At 40.3% G+C, this 18,647-nt stretch overlaps 1 protein-coding gene across 2 annotated transcripts in view; it reads left to right on the forward strand.

The window, feature by feature from the left end:
* The window catches only part of TBXA2R (thromboxane A2 receptor), an 892,108-nt gene that overhangs the window by 346,474 nt on the left and 526,987 nt on the right, over positions 1–18,647 (forward strand). The window contains exon 3 of one of the 2 annotated variants that reach the window (XR_012235507.1): positions 1,930–2,238. The exons of the other annotated variant lie outside the window; for it this stretch is intronic. The gene's annotated coding sequence lies outside the window, so the exon portion shown is untranslated. Of the gene's footprint in view, positions 1–1,929; positions 2,239–18,647 lie in introns of those variants that run through there. 2 annotated transcript variants of the gene reach the window in all.

An 18,647-nucleotide genomic window follows, 5' to 3' on the forward strand; every position in this document is an offset into this window, starting at 1 on the left:
TGATCTCAAAAATCTCCACATCAAACTTATACGTTGCTTGGCATGTGGAGGGTCCAAAACAGGAAATTACAACTTTGTGAGTGGTGCTTCACACAAATTGGTGACAAAGTGCATTCGTCATTCATCATCAGCATACAAAATTAGAATATGTGTGCAGTATCACACCAGACTTAGACATCCATATCTGGGCCAAAACACCCCATTTCTAGATTTGGTGCAAACCCACACTTGCTTAATTTATAATGTGATTTCTTGGGGTTCCATTGTGTGAAACCCATCAAAAATGTTAGCACTGGTGGAAACATTAACACCACAACATACAAACATTTAGCCAGCCACCAGGATTGCAATTGGAACTCAGAAACTCAGTGTTGCTGTGCAGAAGTGCTAGCCTGTGAGCCACTGTGCTGCTACATGTTTTTAGGCTGCATCTCTGTGGTGTAAAACAGTCCTAAGTCCCAGTGGTGCAAGAAGTTAATGATTGCACATGTACTGTGGAAGGCCAGAGAGCCAGTGAAACAACCTGTTTCTGGCATATGCCATCTGTTTTTAGGGCTGGGTATAGCTGGTTACTGTCAGCATGCTGAGAGATAAACAGCTGTCATTTTGTGGGTTTAGGCTTGATAAGAGTTATGTTTAACAACATAGGGAGAACAGACAGACAACTTCTCTACGTGAAGAGGCATGTTTGGGATTTGAACCCAGAACCTCTGTGCTGCTAGGCATAAGAGCCACTGTGAGCCACTACGCTGTTACATGTGGAGCTCTCCTACACATAAATACACAAATCCTGCATTTCTTTGGACAAATAGGTGGTGGAATTACATTAGTCAGGAGTTATTCTTCTTGATTTATTCTGTGATATTTGGTTCTTGATGTGTGAGTGTAGAATAGTGATGTTACCCTCAGATCTTTGGGAATTACATTTTTATTTCTGATATTGGTACACATATCACATTTTTTGGGCTCAAATTAGGATCATTTGGAAATAATAAAAAACACACAATTGTGACTCATTTTAAATTTGCATCAGCAATGGTATTGTTTGTGGTTTGTAAAGACACCTGTGTGAGTTTGGGTAGATGATGAAGAAGCAACATTGTTGCAGGGACAATTTCTTTGAGAGAAAGATACATTCATCTTAACATAAAAAGTATTTATTTGGGGAAGTTATAATTGTACCATTAGAATCAATGGCTGAAACTTGCATTGGGCTACATAACTCTCATTTTCACTCGCAAAAACGCTTTTTAACCCAGCGCTAATTTTGGTATTTACTATAGCTCCCTGTGAAAAAGCCATGGGAGTTAAAATGAGAGTATGCATGTCTGAGCATGCTTAGTTGTGCTGGCAGCTAGTTGTGAAGAGATATTTTTAAAGATATTTCAGTGTAGAAATCACTTTTTCCCACACTTTAAAAGCAGATTATCTTTAACCACTTCAGCCCTGGAAGGATTTGCCCCCTTAACCACTTCGGCCCGGAAGATTTTACCCCCTTCCTGACCAGAGCACTTTTTACTTGGCACTGCGTCACTTTAACGGACAGTTGCACGGTCATGCAATGCTGTACCCAAACAAAATTTGCGTACTTTTTCCCCACAAATAGAGCTTTCTTTTGGTTGTATCTGATCACCTCTGCGGTTTTTATTTTTTGCACTATAAACAAAAAAGAGTGACCATTTTGAAAAAAAATATATATTTATATTTTTTACTTTTTGCTATAATAAATATCCCCCAAATTTAATTCTTCATCAATTTAGGCCAATATGTATTCTTTGGTAAAAAAATTGCAATAAGTGTATATTGATTGGTTTGTGCAAAAGTTATAGCTTCTACAAACTATGGGAGTGTCAGGGCTAGGCTCAGCCCTTCCTTTTTAAAGCTGGCCACTCAGCTGTCAGCTAATTGCCAGCTCCTTTCTCTCCACAGTGACTCACCTGTTGATGATATCCTGCTCGTCAGTCCTGCCTACTTAAGCCGTCCAGCCCAGATGATCTCTGCCTTCGCCTTGGTCACATCTCTAGAGACACTCTCCTGTGTTCCTGTTAAAGACTTGCTTGGCTGACATTCCTTCTGGCTCCAGATCCTGCTTGCTGTTCTACTAGGCTCATCTCTGGCTCCCTGATGTTTTGGCTTGTCTGACTATCCGTTCTGGTTCCTGAACTCTGACTATGTTTTACTACGTTTACTCTGTTTACCTTTTTGTTATTATTATTAAACAAGTGTGTTTTAACTGTACTTCTGCCTCAGTCTGATTAATGGTTTCTGACAGGGAAAGATTTATGGCATTTTTATGGCATTTTTAATATTTAATTTTTTTAACTAGTAATGGTCTGTGATTTTTAGCGGTATTGCGACATTGCAGTGGACAGATCAGATGCTTTTGACACATTTTTGGGACCACTGACATTTATAGAGCGATCAGTGCTATAAAAATGCACTGATTACTGTGTAAATGTCACTGGCAGGGAAGGGGTTAACACTAGGGGGCGATCAAGGGGTTAAGTGTGTTCCCTAGGTGTGTTTATAACTGTAAGGAGATGGGACTAACTAGAGGAGGAGCCAGATCAATGTTCCTATTTAGTAGGAACAGACGATCTGTCTCTCCTCCCCTGTCACAACAGGGATTTGTTTGTTTACACACACAAATCCCCGTTCTGGCTCTCGTGCCCGCAATCGCAGGTGGCCGGCGGAGATTGTGCCCACCGGCCACACACATCGGGTCCCCCGCCATGCAGCGGGTCTCCTCTGGTGGCGTGCGCGCACATCTGCTATGGCTCTTAAAGGAGCCGCCGTACATATACGGCGATTCGCACAGAAGAGCCAACCTGCCACCATATATGTATGGGATCCTTTAGGAAAGGGGTTAAACATTATACCATATATTTCAGTACCATTTAGGAGATCATATATAGGGGGGCAGGATCTGGGGTCCCCTTGTTAAAGGGGGCTTCCAGATTCTGATAAGCCCCCACCCGCAGACCCCGACAACCACTGGCCAGGGTTGTCGGGAGGAGGACCTTGTCCCCATCAACATGGGGACAAGGTGCTTTGGGGGGTCCCCGAAGCACCTTCCCCATGGTGAGGGCATGTGGCCTGGTATGGTTCGGGGGGGGGCGCAGACCCCGACAACCACCGGCCGGCAGACCCTGCCTGCAGACCCCGGCAACCACTGGCCAAGGTTGTCGGGAAGAGACCCTTGCCCACATCAACATGGGGACAAGGTGCTTTGGGAGGGAACCCCGAAGCACCATCCCCATGTTGAGGGCATGTGGCCTGGTATGGTTCAGGAGGGGGGGGCGCTCGCTTGTCCCCGCTTATCCTGACCTCCAGGCTGCATGCTTGGATAACGGTCTCATATGGATTTTGGGGGGACCCTATGCCAATTTTTTTTTATATTTTGGTGTGGCGTTCCCCTTAAAATCGATACCAGACCCAGAGGGCCTAGTATGGATTTTGGGGGGTCCGCATGCCATTTTTTTTAAATGTTGGTGTGTGGGGGGTTCCCTCTGAATCCATACTAGACCCGAAGGGCCTGGTATGGACCTGGGGGGACCCCATGCCATTTTTTTTTTCACGTTTTATTTTTTTGGGCAAGTTTTTGTTTTTTTACATTCACCCTGCTGACAGCTGAGGACTCATCGGTTGTTAAGGACGCAGCGGCAGGCTTCCCGGCCCCTTGCTTTGCAACCAGCTGTATACTGTGAAAATATAATCTTTTTTTTTTTAATCAATAATGTTTATTCAATTTTCGTCAACAAACAAAAGGGTGAACAGCATATGTCATACATCAACAGGTATCATAGACTGTGATAGAGATAATAACAACTAACAAAATTGTGCATTTACCCTACAGTTGCATCACATTTGTATAGTTTGTAAGGATTATAAATAGGATGAGAAATACTGTCTCCCCCCCACCAGTCACCCCCTTGGGAGCTCGCTGTGACTTGGTGGTGGTACCGCCCTTACAAGCCTATACTTATTTTTTTCTTCAGATATTTTATTCATGTTATCAATTAAACTTACAAACAAAAGCGAGGAAAAAGAAATGCAATTGTCTTTGCAAGTAAGAAGATTTTTTGTACATAAATAAGGCTCTATAGGTCAATTATAGAACTGTTATTTCTTATGTACTATATAGCATATATATTGTAATGTAGGTCTATTCGGGTCAAAACTAAGACAAGCTTTCAACCCGTTAATTGGGCTCTCGTGCGGACCCCAAACCCCTATATGGTGCGAGGGGCCACGCGATGCCAGTAACGTCTTAATAAAAGAAACAAGAGAGAGAGAGAAGAGGGAAAAAAAAAAGGGGGAAAAATAAGATGAGAGAAACAGTGATAGAGAAATACCTGAGAAGAGAAAGAAAAAGAGGGTTAAGAGGTAGGGAAGTGGGGTGGATGCCCTCCTATCACGTAGAAAATGCTTCAATTACCAGGCGTCCTATGTAGCGGTAAGATACCTGATCCAGGGGTCCCATATTTTATTAAACCCAGTGATCTTATCCTTCAAAATCGTTTACCATTATCCATGAGAGTTTAGCTTTTACTTCTGAACGGTCTCCAAAGTATATTCACCACTCTATACTCAGTTACCCACCACTGCACCTCGGAGGATCAACCTTAATAATTAATATCAATAGTTGATGTATAAACCTAACTATAGCTGCCACGTTGTACGCTTCAATTATACCATGTGTTTTAAATCTATAACGTGTCTGTGGTAAATAAGCCACACGTGAAGAAATAAATTAGTGGCGCTTCCTACAGAACTATTCTCACCTCTTACAATGATTAAAATAATCTCCTAGTGAACACCTATTATAGGTGTATCCTCAAAAAACATCTAAATATACATAAAATAGTGAACACCAAATAAATGTACAAATTATGACTCAGTGACAACACTGCTTAAAACAGCATCTATACACAGTCCTTGTGTGGTGAAAACACAAAAAATGTGAGACTATAAATATCAATATTCACATTAAAATAAATAAATAAATTTTATAAGTGTCTGTGAACGTGATCCAGTGACACAAAAATAACGTGCCAAAACAAGTCCTTTCAATTCCAAGGGTGTAATTTTCTTCCAAGAAATCCTTCCACCACACCTGTGTGTTCAGTGAACCCACTCCCAGTGAAAATTCACTCACCAGCTCCCCATGCCTCCACTCTCGTGTGAGGCTTTAAAGCATAAAGACTCAAATCAACTGGAATGGGTTAACCATTTCTCCATCCGGAAATACGTTCCATATGTGGATTGAAAAAAAGGCTCCAAATAGTGTAATAACGTAACTTAATTTATTAACACACACTTCAAAAAACTTCAACAGTTCCACTCACAGTATAAAAAGAATCAATAGGCACAGAAAACTCCCACAGCACTCTGTATAAGCAGTATCCAACACAGCAACTTGAATAAACCTCCTGGGGGGTGTGCAGTCACGGCGGACCCAAACACAGTAGGCGTGTGTGGTGTATCTCTCACCCTTTCCTCGCTTGTCTGTCAAATGTATCCGAACGCTCCCCAGGTGGGTAAACCGCAACACTTGCCTCTATTTGTCACTCGTACGCGATGTTCACCGTAGCTTGGCCATGCCCTGACATGTTTCGTCACACCTGTGACTTAATCATGGGATAGGCCGCTCTAGATGCCAGTCATTTCTTATATCCTCTCCCATCCATGATTGACAGAGGATACCTAAATGCGCACGCGTCCCACGTAAGTAACGCACCTGCCCTGTAGAAGTGTCCCCTGGAGCGCAAACCCCCTCTGCTTGGGACCGCTACTCATTGGGTCCTGGTGTAACATACTGTAATATCTAATTACCTCCCACAACATGTCACACCCCTAATCTTAATTCACTTACAATGGCATATACTTCAATAGTGAACCTAGGGACCTATCACGTAGAGAAACGGAATGGATATTTCTTTTCAAAAGATTGACCCCGAGAGGACTACATATTGAACTGGACCTAAATTGTTTTATTAATGATTTTTAGATTGAATAATTAATTTTTTTAGTTATAGAGTGTAGTACCTACCATTGAAATAGTTTACCCTTAGGAATCCTTTTTGCACTGTCACTTTATATAGTGGGAGGGTAAAAGTAAAAACATTTTTTAGGTAAGACCTTTTAGATAATGTGATAGGTATGGGAAAGTATCAGATGGTAATATAATGACTGATATTTATGGAAGATAACCACCTACTCACTATTATATGAATAAGTATTATATACATATTTTTATCATTAATATTTTACAAATATTTTATTATTATTATTTTTCTCATTAACAGTCACTAGTTATGAGTTTTTAATTCCAGCCATTTTGAGATGTTTATATTAAAATATAGTGCGGATGTTTATTTTAGTACCTTTTACGGAATTAGTAATAATGACCGGTATTAATATATTTTAAAAATATATTTTAAAAGTGTTTTTGAGATGAATGCATAAGATTGGAATATTAATATAAGAATATTGGAGGAGAATGCATTGCTATGCAACTTTGTGATGTACTGTAATAACATGCAGAAAGTAACTAGCATTAATGGGTTAACAATTCAGGGTTCGATAGTTAGATCTGAAAACCTTTCACTATTGAAGTATATGCCATTGTAAGTGAATTACGATTAGGGGTGTGACATGTTGTGGGAGGTAATTAGATATTACAGTATGTTACACCAGGATCCAATGAGTAGCGGTCCCAAGCAGCAGGGGTTTGCGCTCACGGGGACACTTCTACAGCGCAGGCGCGTTACTTACGTGGGACGCGTGCGCATTTAGGTATCCTCTGTCAATCATGGACGGGAGGGGATATAAGAAATGACTGGCATCTAGAGCGGCCTATCCCATGATTAAGTCACAGGTGTGACGAAACATGTCGGGGCGTGGCCAAGCTACGGTGAACATCGCGTACGAGTGACAGATAGAAGCAAGTGTTGCGGTTTACCCACCTGGGGAGCGTTCGGATACATTTGACAGGCAAGCGAGGAGAGGGTGAGAGATACACCACACACGCCTACTGTGTTTGGGTCCGCCGTGACCGCACACCCCCCAGGAGGTTTATTCAAGTTGCTGTGTTGGATACTGCTTATACAGAGTGCTGTGGAGTTTGCTGTGCCTATTGATTCTTTTTATATTGTGAGTGGAACTGTTGAAGTTTTTTGAAGTGTGTGTTAATAAATTAAGTTACGTTATTACACTATTTGGAGCCTTTTTTTCAATCCACATATGGAACGTATTTCCGGATGGAGAAATGGTTAACCCATTCCAGTTGATTTGAGTCTTTATGCTTTAAAGCCTCACACGAGAGTGGAGGCATGGGGAGCTGGTGAGTGAATTTTCACTGGGAGTGGGTTCACTGAACACACAGGTGTGGTGGAAGGATTTCTTGGAAGAAAATTACACCCTTGGAATTGAAAGGACTTGTTTTGCACATTATTTTTGTGTCACTGGATCACGTTCACAGACACTTATAAAATTTATTCATTTATTTTTATGTGATTATTGATATTTATAGTCTCACATTTTTTGTGTTTTCACCACACAAGGACTGTGTATAGATGCTATTTTAAGCAGTATTGTCATAATTTGTACATTTATTTGGTGTTCACTATTTTATGTATATTTATATGTTTTTTGAGGATACACCTATAATAGGTGTTCACTAGGAGATTATTTTAATCATTGCAAGAGGTGGGAATAGTTCTGTAGGAAGCGCCACTAATTTATTTCTTCACGTGTGGCTTATTTACCACAGACACGTTATAGATTTAAAACATATGGTATATTTTAGCTTTTAGTAAGTAAAAAGGAGTAAAAAGGAGATTTAAAACATATGGTATATTTTAGCTTTTAGTAAGTAAATGTGATGAGTCTACGCATTGGTTTTGATGTCCCCTCCACTGTGCGTCCCAACAGTGCGTGTAGAGGCGATTTAAGTAGATTCACTTGCGTGAGGGAATAAATGAGATTGTAAGTACGTATCCAAAACCTCCTCACTTTAGGACATGTGCACCAAGTGTGGTACATGTTACCATCTGTATTACATCCTCTGGAGCACCGGGGGGACGTCCCTGGGACGAAGGTTGCTATCCTCTCTGGGACCATGAACCATCTCATCAATACTTTATAGTTTGCCTCTATCAAAGAGGTATTAATAAATGATTTAGATGCATTCTGTATTATTTTGCTCCATTCTTCCATTGCTAAATCTGTGTCCATGTCTTGCTCCCATTTGTGCATATAAAATAGTTTTTGGGGAGTCGAGGTCAAGATATCTGTGATATATGACCAGTGTGCTTATCGAAAATCCTACAGAGATTTTCCATTGAGGTGAATGTGGTAATATCCGAGGTGCGATTCAGTGTCGCCAAGAAGTGTGCTATCTGAGTATAGCGAAAAAGTTCCGAATTTGGAATGTCATATTTTTCCTGTAAGGCTGATTTCGATAAAGCACCTCTATGATCACAGAAATCCACTATACGCAGCAAACCTTTGTCCACCACGAGAAGTTTTGGGGATGGAGACCCGGGGTGAACAAAGTATTTCCAAATAGTGGAGCTAAGGGGGTGTGCTGGGACTTAAACTTATGGGAAGTTACCAGCCAATCCCACAAATCTAAGGAGAACGACAAGCTCGGGCACAATATAACTGGCCTGTCCTTTGCCTTCATCCACATGAAGTGGCTAATCTCTCTATCAGGGTATAGAGAGGACTCAATCGACATCCGGAGTGGTCTAGACTGTCGTATGTGGAATCGGATTAATTGGGACATTTGTGCTGCCTGAAAATATTTAAGTAAATCGGGCATTCCCAGGCCCCCTCTCAACTACGGTGTATATAATGTTCGTCTATTCACCCTAGGTCTCCTATGTCCCCATATATAATCTAACAACCTTGTCTGGAATTTCTGTAAATCTTTTCTTATTATCGCTATCGGAAGAGTCCTGAACAGGTATAGCACCTTCGGTAAGACGGTCATTTTAACTGAGCACAGCCTACCGAACCATGACAGGCGGGTTATTCGACCACTTTTTGAGATCCTCTAGTATTTTCCTGAATAATGGGGGATAATTATGTTTGTACAGTGTTGTAAGGGTGGGAGTCAGGAGGATGCCCAAGTACGGCAAGGTCTCCTTCTGCCATTTAAATGGGAAAGATTGTTGGAGGGCTTGAACCATGTGTGTTTGTAAAGAGACACTAAGCGCCTGAGATTTAGAGTGATTTACTTTGAGTCCCGAAAATACTGTAAAGTGTCTCAGTACTACCTGTAGATTGGGCAAGGAGGTGACCGAGGAGGAAAGGAGTAGCAGAATATCATCCGCGAACATTGCGCATTTGTGTTCACGATCGCCCCATTTCACTCCCAATATATCTTGATGTTCGCGAATTTTGATGGCCAACGGCTCTAAAGCCAGAATAAATAATAGTGGAGATAGGGGGCAGCCCTGTCTGGTCCCTCTGAGTATATTTATGTTTTGAGATTGGTAGCCCTTAACTACAAGATTTGCTGTGGGATCGCTATAGATTATTTTGAGTCTGTTCAGGAAGTGCAATCCAAACCCGTAGTTTCCTAAAATAAAGAAAAGGTAGTCCCAGGATAGTGAATCAAATGCTTTGTGTAGGTCTAATGAGACCAATAATGCCGCTCTCCGGCCCCCTCCATCCCAGCCCGAGTTCAAAGCAGAAATTATGTCAATGATACATCTAGTCTGGTCCGGGGCTGGTCTATTTGGAACAAATCCCGTCTGGTCGGGGTGAATATATTTCGATATGAACGAGTTCATATGAATGGTTAATATCTTTATCAGTATTTTGAGGTTGACGTTGATCAACGATATGGGGCGGTAGTTTGTGCAGTCTCCGTGGTCTTTGTTTGGCTTGGGGATAACATGTATGAAGGCCCTGTTTTCGTGAAGTGGTAACGGGGACCCCTTTCTTAGCGAATTATAGAAAGAGCAAAGGTGAGGAACCAGAATTTCTGTATATTTGCAGTAATAGTGGCCTGAGAATCCATCTGGACCCGGAAATTCTTCGACCTTATTCGCGCTAAAGTCTTTAGGGGAATCATAGAGTCTAGAATAGAAAGCAGAAGAGTTCCTGCAATATAAGCTGAGGGTTTTGTGTTACTTGTCCAGTCTGTAGTCTCAGTTTGGGGAGAGCGGGGTTATATGGCCTGGGATTAAGTTTTCTTGCCAGTAATCTATTAGGTTTATCTCCCATTGTGTAATAATGGTGTTTAGCCCATCTAACATATTTTTCTTCTTTTGTTGTGAGGCTCAAATTTAATGCTGTTCTTGCTATATCAATCTGGTTCCTAAGATCCATATGTGGGTTAGATTTTTGTTCGTGCATGAGTCGATGTAACTCTTCCTCTTGTTGTTGGATTGTTTGTGTGCGTTCCCTTTTGACCTTGGTAGCTAGCTTTATTAATTTGCCACGTATGGTAGCCTTGTGAGCTGCCCAAACCATCGCTGGGGAAGAGGTCAAGGAGGTGTTGTCTTGGAAATATTGTTGTAAAGCTTTTTCCACTTCCTTGGCAATCATATGGTCGCTTAGTAAAGATTCATGTAATCGCCAAGAAGGCTGTCGTGACTTAGACCATAGATCTGTTAAAACGATTTGGACCGCAGAATGGTCCGACCATGCAATGGGTACTATTTTAGTCGATGAAATGTATGGAAGCAGAGGAGACAACGTAAGTAGATGATCGATGCACGAATATGTTTTATGGACGTGTGAGTAGAACGTAAAGTCACGAACTGTGGGATGAGCATCCCTCCAAAGATCGATAAGATCGTAACTGTGTAGTAAGCGTGCTAATGTACTGCTTTGTTTAGGGGTATGTTTCAGGGTCGTCTTTCAAGGGACAGACTTATCTAAAATCTGGTCAAGAGAGGTGTTGCTGTCCCCACCTAGCATCACATGACCCACTAAATGGGGCATTATAACTTCAAGCATTGTGTGAAAGAAATTTAACTGTCCTACATTGGGGGCATAGTAAGAAAGAAAGGTGACCACACTATCATTGCGACCATAATGTAGCGGCCCTCTCTATCCTTTATCACATTAGTGGGAGTAAAGGGGACCCGTTTTGCAATACATATAACTACTCCTCTTTTTTTATCCGGTCCATTAGACAAATAAACTGTCAGGTATCTTGCATTGAGATGCTTTGGGGCTGAAGTTCGTGAAAAGTGTGTCTCCTGTATGAACAGGATGTCTGCCCCCATTTTGTGATATTGCTGAAAAGCCTTATGCCCCGTACACACGGTCGGACTTTGTTCGGACATTCCGACAACAAAATCCTGGATTTTTTTCGATGGATGTTGGCTCAAACTTGTCTTGCATACACACGGTCACACAAAGTTGTCGGAAAATCCGATCGTTCTAAACGCGGTGACGTAAAACACGTACGTCAGGACTATAAATGGGTCAGTGGCCAATAGCTTCCATCTCTTTATTTATTCTGAGCATGCGTGGCACTTTGTCCGTCGGATTTGTGTACAAACGACTGGAATTTCCGACAACGGATTTTGTTGTCGGAAAATTTTATATCCTGCTCTCAAACTTTGTGTGTCGGAAAATCCGATGGAAAATGTGTGATGGAGCCCACACACGGTCGGAATTTCTGACAACAAGGTCCTATCACACATTTTCCGTCGGAAAATACGACCGTGTGTACGGGGCATTAGTCTGTTTAATTGGGGAGTTCAAGCCCTGTGCATTGTGTGTCAGTATAGTGTAGGTAGGTTGATTTTTACAGGTCATGGTGGCTCGGGAGGCTGTACTCACGTTTTAGATGTTTCAAGAGGTATACTCTTGGACCCTTGCTTGGTATAGGAGTGCATCCAAGGAAGAGGAGGGACAAAGGGAAAGAAAAAAGACAGAGTTAGAAATATTAAAACATATATAATGTAGTATTATTTTTTGTTGTATTAACAGGTTGAACCTGTGAATAAAAGAAAATCCAAAAAAATAGAAAAGAAGAAAAAAAAAATGAAATGAATAAAAAAAGGACACCAAAAAGGCATCCGCACACTGCATCGCAGTGTGGCTGCAGGGGTACCAAGCCCCTGTGTGGTTGTTGTGAAGTTGTCTCCCCTCTCGCAGCGGAGACAAGTTCACCTCTAGTGGCATGTGGTTCACCTCCGGCGCTATTTTTTTTATCGTCAGGAAAGGACGAGCGGGATTCACCCGCCGTAAGGTTGTAAAAGAAGTACAGAGAGGTCAACAGATAATGCCATCCCCCCTCCTCTTTTTTAAGATAAGTAATAAAAATAGGAAAAAGCAAAAAACACCAGAAAAAAAAAAAGGAAAAACAGGGTAATTCTGCAATCAGCAGCAGAAATGCCTCCTGGGGAACATATGCATCATAACGTGTAACCTCAAACAATGTCTACATTCGAGTCTGTGTAGAACAGTAACAACAGGAACAGTCAGATATAGGTATCTAGGTTTTCAAAAGTTGGTCACTGACCATCTATAAGGGGCTCGGTCTCTAGGACCAAATTTTAGAACTATTTCTTGGGTGGGATTCAGGTGACTGGTGGAGACTTCCTGGCTCTGGACCTTCCCTGTTGAGACCAAGGGTGGGGCTTAATCTTTCGTCTATCTGGGCACTGATTCCCTGTGGTTCTGATGAAATAAGACCTAAGTCCTGGAGTAAAGCTTCACTGGTCTGGAAAGTAGCAAAGGAATGGGATTTGCCCTTGTAGGAAAATGATAGTCGAAATGGAAACGACCACCGGTACTTAATCTGTCTGTTAATGAGTTGATTAAGAAGCGGCTTCAGTGCTCTCCTTTTCTGGATCATTATCTGGGCGATGTCCGCAAAAATCTGGATAGGATGTCCTAAGATAGTTATGTCTCCTTGGTTTCTGGCCTGTAGCATAATCTTTTCTTTGATGTGATAGAAATGAGGTTTGACTATCACATCGCGTGGCAGGCCATCCGGTCTGGGGGCTGTCAGGGCCCGGTGCACCCTGTCCAATTCTAACTGGTGAGGAGTGATGTCCGGTATCAGTTGCTTCATTAGGGTGTGGATCGATTCTTTCAGGTCCATTTCTGATTCTGGGAGGCCCCGCACACGGAAATTGTACCTCCTAGACCTGTTTTCTAAGTCCTCTATTTTTGCGTTTGCTTGGTCTAGTTGGTCCTGTAGGGATGTGATCATTTTGGAGTTTTGGTTCACCCGCTTTACTGTCCCATCCATTTTGGACTCGATTGTGTCCAATCTCTCCCCTATGTTTTGGAAGTCATCTCTCATAACCGTAGTGATAATGGTGCATGCTTTAGTTCCAGTTGCAAAAGTGCTGAAAATCTAGCGAGAAGAACTGTGTCTCCTGAGTACCTGGTAGTAGGGGCAGGTGGCTGTGAAGAAGTTGCACTGTTTTGGCTCAAAGCAATCTCAGCAATTTCAGCCATTTGCCTATCTGTGGAGGAGGCTGGGGAGTCAGTAAACAATAGGGGTCTGTCCGAAGAGCCTGACAAGGGGGACATCTGTGGGTGCTCACTCTGTGGGGATGAAGGCCCTTCCTGGGATTGGGATGAGAAGGGATCTCTGTGTACTTCAGCTAGAAAGGTAATTGCTGGGCAGGTTAGTTCCTTCCCCTGTGTCTGGCCTCCACCGCATAATATATCCCCTGTGCCAGGCGCCATCTTGGTCTTGGGGGGGCCGCTGCTGTGTCTGGGGACTAACCTGCTCTGTAGCTCCTCGGTTCGGCTGCTGAGTTTCCCAATTCTGATAGTGGGTTTGAGGACTGCTGCATTCTGTGTCTCCCCCTCCTTGCTGCATTGTGGCCTGTGGGGTCCGCTGCTGTGCCTGTGTACCTCCGCGTGCAGTGTCTCCCTTCCCCGGCGCCATCTTAGGTGAGGAGGGCTGCTGCTGGGCCTTGGAAGCACGAGTTGCTCGGAGTTGCTGGGGAGGCTTGCAGCTGTTATTTATGTTTCCCGCCGCTCTCCGCTGCATTGTCTGCTCCCGAGTACCGGGATTAGGGCTACAACTAACGATTATTTTTATAATCGATTAGTTGGCCGATTATTGTTTCAATTAATCGATTAATCAGTTAATACATTTTTTTAAAAGTGTCTTGTATAATTTAGTTAATATGTAAAGTTTTATATTTATTCTTAAATATCTGTATGCAGTGGTAAATATAAATAACTAACTATATGGTTAGGTAGCAAAATATTTAATCCACTCTGAGAATAACAGACAGAAGAGATATACTGTATATACTATTAGAGGAGATATACTGTATATACTATTAGAGGGGATATACTGTATATACTATTAGAAGAGATATACTGTATATACTATTAGAGGAGATATACTGTATATACTATTAGAGGGGATATACTGTATATACTATTAGAGGAGATATACTGTATATACTATTAGAGGGGATATACTGTATATACTATTAGAGGAGATATACTGTATATACTATTAGAGGAGATATACTGTATATACTATTAGAGAAGATATACTGTATATACTATTAGAGGGGATATACTGTATATACTATTAGAGGAGATATACTGTATATACTATTAGAGGGGATATAATGTATATACTATTAGAGGAGATATACTGTATATACTATTAGAAGAGATGTACAGTATATACTATTAGAGGAGATATATATACTGTATATACTATTAGAGGAGATATACTGTATATACTATTAGAGGGGATATACTGTATATACTATTAGAGGAGATATACTGTATATACTATTAGAGGAGATATACTGTATATACTATTAGAGGAGATATACTGTATATACTATTAGAGGAGATATGCTGTATATACTATTAGAGGAGATATACTGTATATACTATTAAAGGGTGAATCTGGTAAATATCATCCGACTCAGAGATCAAATTTTTTTATTTAAAAACAAAAAAAAAATTTCTTCCTTCAAAAAAAAATGTCATTTTAAGAACGTTCGTTCGATTTTCTACTCGTTAGTGGGGTCAAATAAACATTCATTTTCGACCACAGTGACGGGAAAATTTGGAAATAGAAAAGGAGCCAAAAAAGCACAGTTTTGAGTTAAAAAAAAGTCCCTGACCCTTTCCAAATAGGCAGCAGCTGAAAAAAGCATAGATGTGAACATGTCCCATAGGAAACCATGTAAATGAACTGTAGAGCGTTTCTGCAAAAAGCACCAAAAAACACAAAGATGTGAACAAGGTCTGATGATGTTTAGTAACATGATGGGGTTAAAAAAAACTAAAATTAGCCCTTTATAGTACAAAAAAAGAAAATAATCACTACTGTAAGGGGTTAATTTTTTTCCTTGTCAAAAGAAGTTTATTGAGTATACAATGTTATAAAGATACATAAAGTAAGTTTACAAGGATCTATAAAGTAAGCTCATTGTTTTACAGTAGGGTTTATATAGGTAAATATCATGAAATTTCAAATATTAAACATTGGGTTCACGTAAACCTAAATTAAAGATATATATCATTTCCTTAGTTATTTTTGTAGGTATTTAAATGATTTATACCTACTATACATATTGTTTACAACTAGAGTGTATATAGGTCAAATAAATTCTGATAATGAGCTTTAATCGTAAGGTGAAGAAAAGGAAAGAGAAAGAAGAAAAAGGGTTGAAAGGTAGAGGTATGGTCCACAAGGTTGTCCCTCTCGTCAGTTTATTATTCTTTTTAGTTCTCTTTGAAGCCTTAGAATGGGTGTCTCTGTAAGTCATTTAATCTGTTACCATGGCAACAGGACAGAGTCATTGAAGTTTGACAGGAACTGTTGTTTTATCCAAGGATGCCAAAGTTTTTCAAATTTTGGAATTTGATTTTGATCGATGGCTACCATCTTAGCATGGGACATTGTATTATTCATTCTGTGAATTGTTTCTGCTAGTACCAATGTAGGAGATTTCCATGCCTTGGCCACTGTTTGTTTTGCAGCCGTTATTAGTTGGATCATAAGTTTGAATTGAGAGAGTGTTAACCATTCCGGTTTTAGATTAAGTAAAGTTAAATATGGATCTGGTTGTATTATTTTTTTAAATATTTTAGATGCAATCACGAAGACTTCCTTCCAGAAGGTTTGGATTACTGAGCACGTCCACCATATGTGTAAATATGTGCCTATTTCTGGGCATCCTCGAAAACAAAGAGTTGAGGTATTAGGTGAATATTTTGCCACTCTAGCGGGTACAAGGTACCAGCGAGTTAGGACTTTATAATTTGTCTCCAGTGCTAAGATGTTGGGTGAAGATGACTTAGATGTGAGCCATATGTTAGACCAGTCCGTGTCTTCTAAAGTTCGTCCCAGGTCCTCCTCCCACCTCTGAACGTAAGAGGGTCTATTAAGATTTGCTACTCCATATAATTGATTATAAAGTGATGAAATTGTACCTTTAGCAAATGGATTTTTTGTACAGATTGATTCAAAAATGGATAATTGGGATAATGGTGTATCCCCCTTTAGGAATGGTGTATAGAAATTTTTGATTTGGAGATATCTAAATATCTCAGAGTTTGGTAGATCATATTTTTCTCTAAGCGATGGGAATGAAAGGAATGATTTAGATGCTATGAAGTCATTTAGTGTCTGAATGCCTGATGTTGTCCAAGCTTTAAAAGAATTTGGGTAGATCCATGCCGGATAAAAGGCCGGATTTCTGATAAAAGAAAGGAGAGGATTGTGTGGAGATTGTAACTGATATTTGGTTTTTAGTTTATCCCAGAGAGATAAGAAGTGTTTAGTTATGGGATTATGAATTTTAAAGCGGTCTTTAGGATCAAGCCATAATAAATTTGATATTAATAGAGGGTCATTTTCTGAAGCCTCTATAAATACCCATAATGGGATTTCCTGTTTTGCATGGTATTTGGACAGACTGGCCAAATGTGCTGCTCTGTAGTAGTTAGTAAAATTAGGGTATCCCAGGCCTCCTTTATTTTTGGGAAGATGATGTAGTGTGTGTATAGGTATACATGGTTTAGAAGAGCCCCATATAAACGAAGTTGCTCTTTTTTGTACTATTCTCAAAAAATAGGAAGGAATTGGAATAGGGAGGACTCTGAATAGATAAAGCAATTTGGGTAGAATAATCATTTTGATTGCATTAATCTTCCATATCCAGGATAAAGGAAGTTGCGACCATTGTTTTATTAGATTTGTGATCTGTCTTAATACAGGAGGATAATTGGTTGAGAATAAGTCAGAATGAGATGCTGTTAAATGAATTCCAAGATATGGGATTGATTTTTCTGCCCATGTGAATGGGAGTGCAGCCCTAGCCGGGATCAATTCCATGTTTGTGAGTGAAATATTAAGCACTAGGCATTTCTTAGGATTAATCATAAGGCCGGATATGGCTGCAAATCCATCAAGAGCTGGTATTAAGTTAGGACCAGAGACCTGTGGTGATGATAGAAAAAGTAATATATCGTCTGCAAATATACATAATTTGTGTGTAATACCTCCTACTTCAATGCCAGTTATAGTTTGGTTTGTTCTGATGTATTGGGCCATGGGTTCGAGTATAAGGGCAAATAATAAGGGAGATAATGGGCAACCCTGTCGGGTACCTCTTTCGATATTAAAGGCTTCAGATTTGTATCCAGCATATTTTATATAGGCTTTGGGTTTATTATATAATGCTTTGATCCATGTTAAAAAGTGGGGTCCAAAACCCCATTTTTGTAATGAATATTGCATATATTGCCAGGATACTGTGTCAAATGCCCTCTTAATATCGAGAGATAGAAAACATAAAGGGATTTTCCGTTTTTTAGCAATATGTGCCAATAACACTGCCCTGCGTATATTATCGCCTGCCTGTCTATTTGGCATGAAGCCTACTTGATCTCTATGTATTAATTTTCCTATAATGCTATTGAGGCGTTTTGCTATTATTTTTGCTAATAATTTAATATCGAGGTTTAACAGAGAGATAGGCCGATAATTCACACAGGAAGTATCATCAGAAAGGGGTTTTGGGATCATACAAACAATTGCCATTAGTGTTTCTTGCCGAAAAGAATGTCCATCTAGAAGTTTGTTAAAAGTTTCAGTGAGAATGGGAGAGAGTATTTCTGAGAATGTTTTATAGTATAAAGCCGAGTAGCCGTCTGGGCCTGGTCTTTTGTTAAGTTTTAGGTCTTTTATGGCGTTAGCAACTTCATCTATAGTTATAGGCTCATCCAAACTGCTTTTTTGATTCTGAGATAACTCAGGTAAGGTTATTTTTGAGAAGAAGGATTTAGCCTCTGTAGGATTAAATTCATTGTTTGTCTTGTATAAAGTTGCGAGATGTGAGTGAAATTTATGGACTATTTTAACTGGATTACAAGTGTAAGCATTTTTTGATAATTTCAAACGTATTGGTTTGAAAGATTTGTTAGTTGAATTTAATGCCCGAGCCAAATATGTACCTGGTTTGTTTGTATTCATGTAGAAATTGTGTTTGGAGCGTTTGAGGGATTTATCAACTGATTCAGTGAGAAATAGATCGTATTCCAATCTAGATTTTTCCAGATGAGATTTTGTACTCTGAGATGGATTATCTTGAAATGATATGTAGGCTGCATTAAAATTGAGTTCTAGTTTTTGTGCTAGATTTTTGCGTTCCCGTTTAAATAGTGCC

The sequence above is a fragment of the Aquarana catesbeiana genome, linkage group LG01 (assembly GCF_042186555.1).
Source record: "Aquarana catesbeiana isolate 2022-GZ linkage group LG01, ASM4218655v1, whole genome shotgun sequence".
Lineage (NCBI taxonomy): Eukaryota > Metazoa > Chordata > Amphibia > Anura > Ranidae > Aquarana > Aquarana catesbeiana.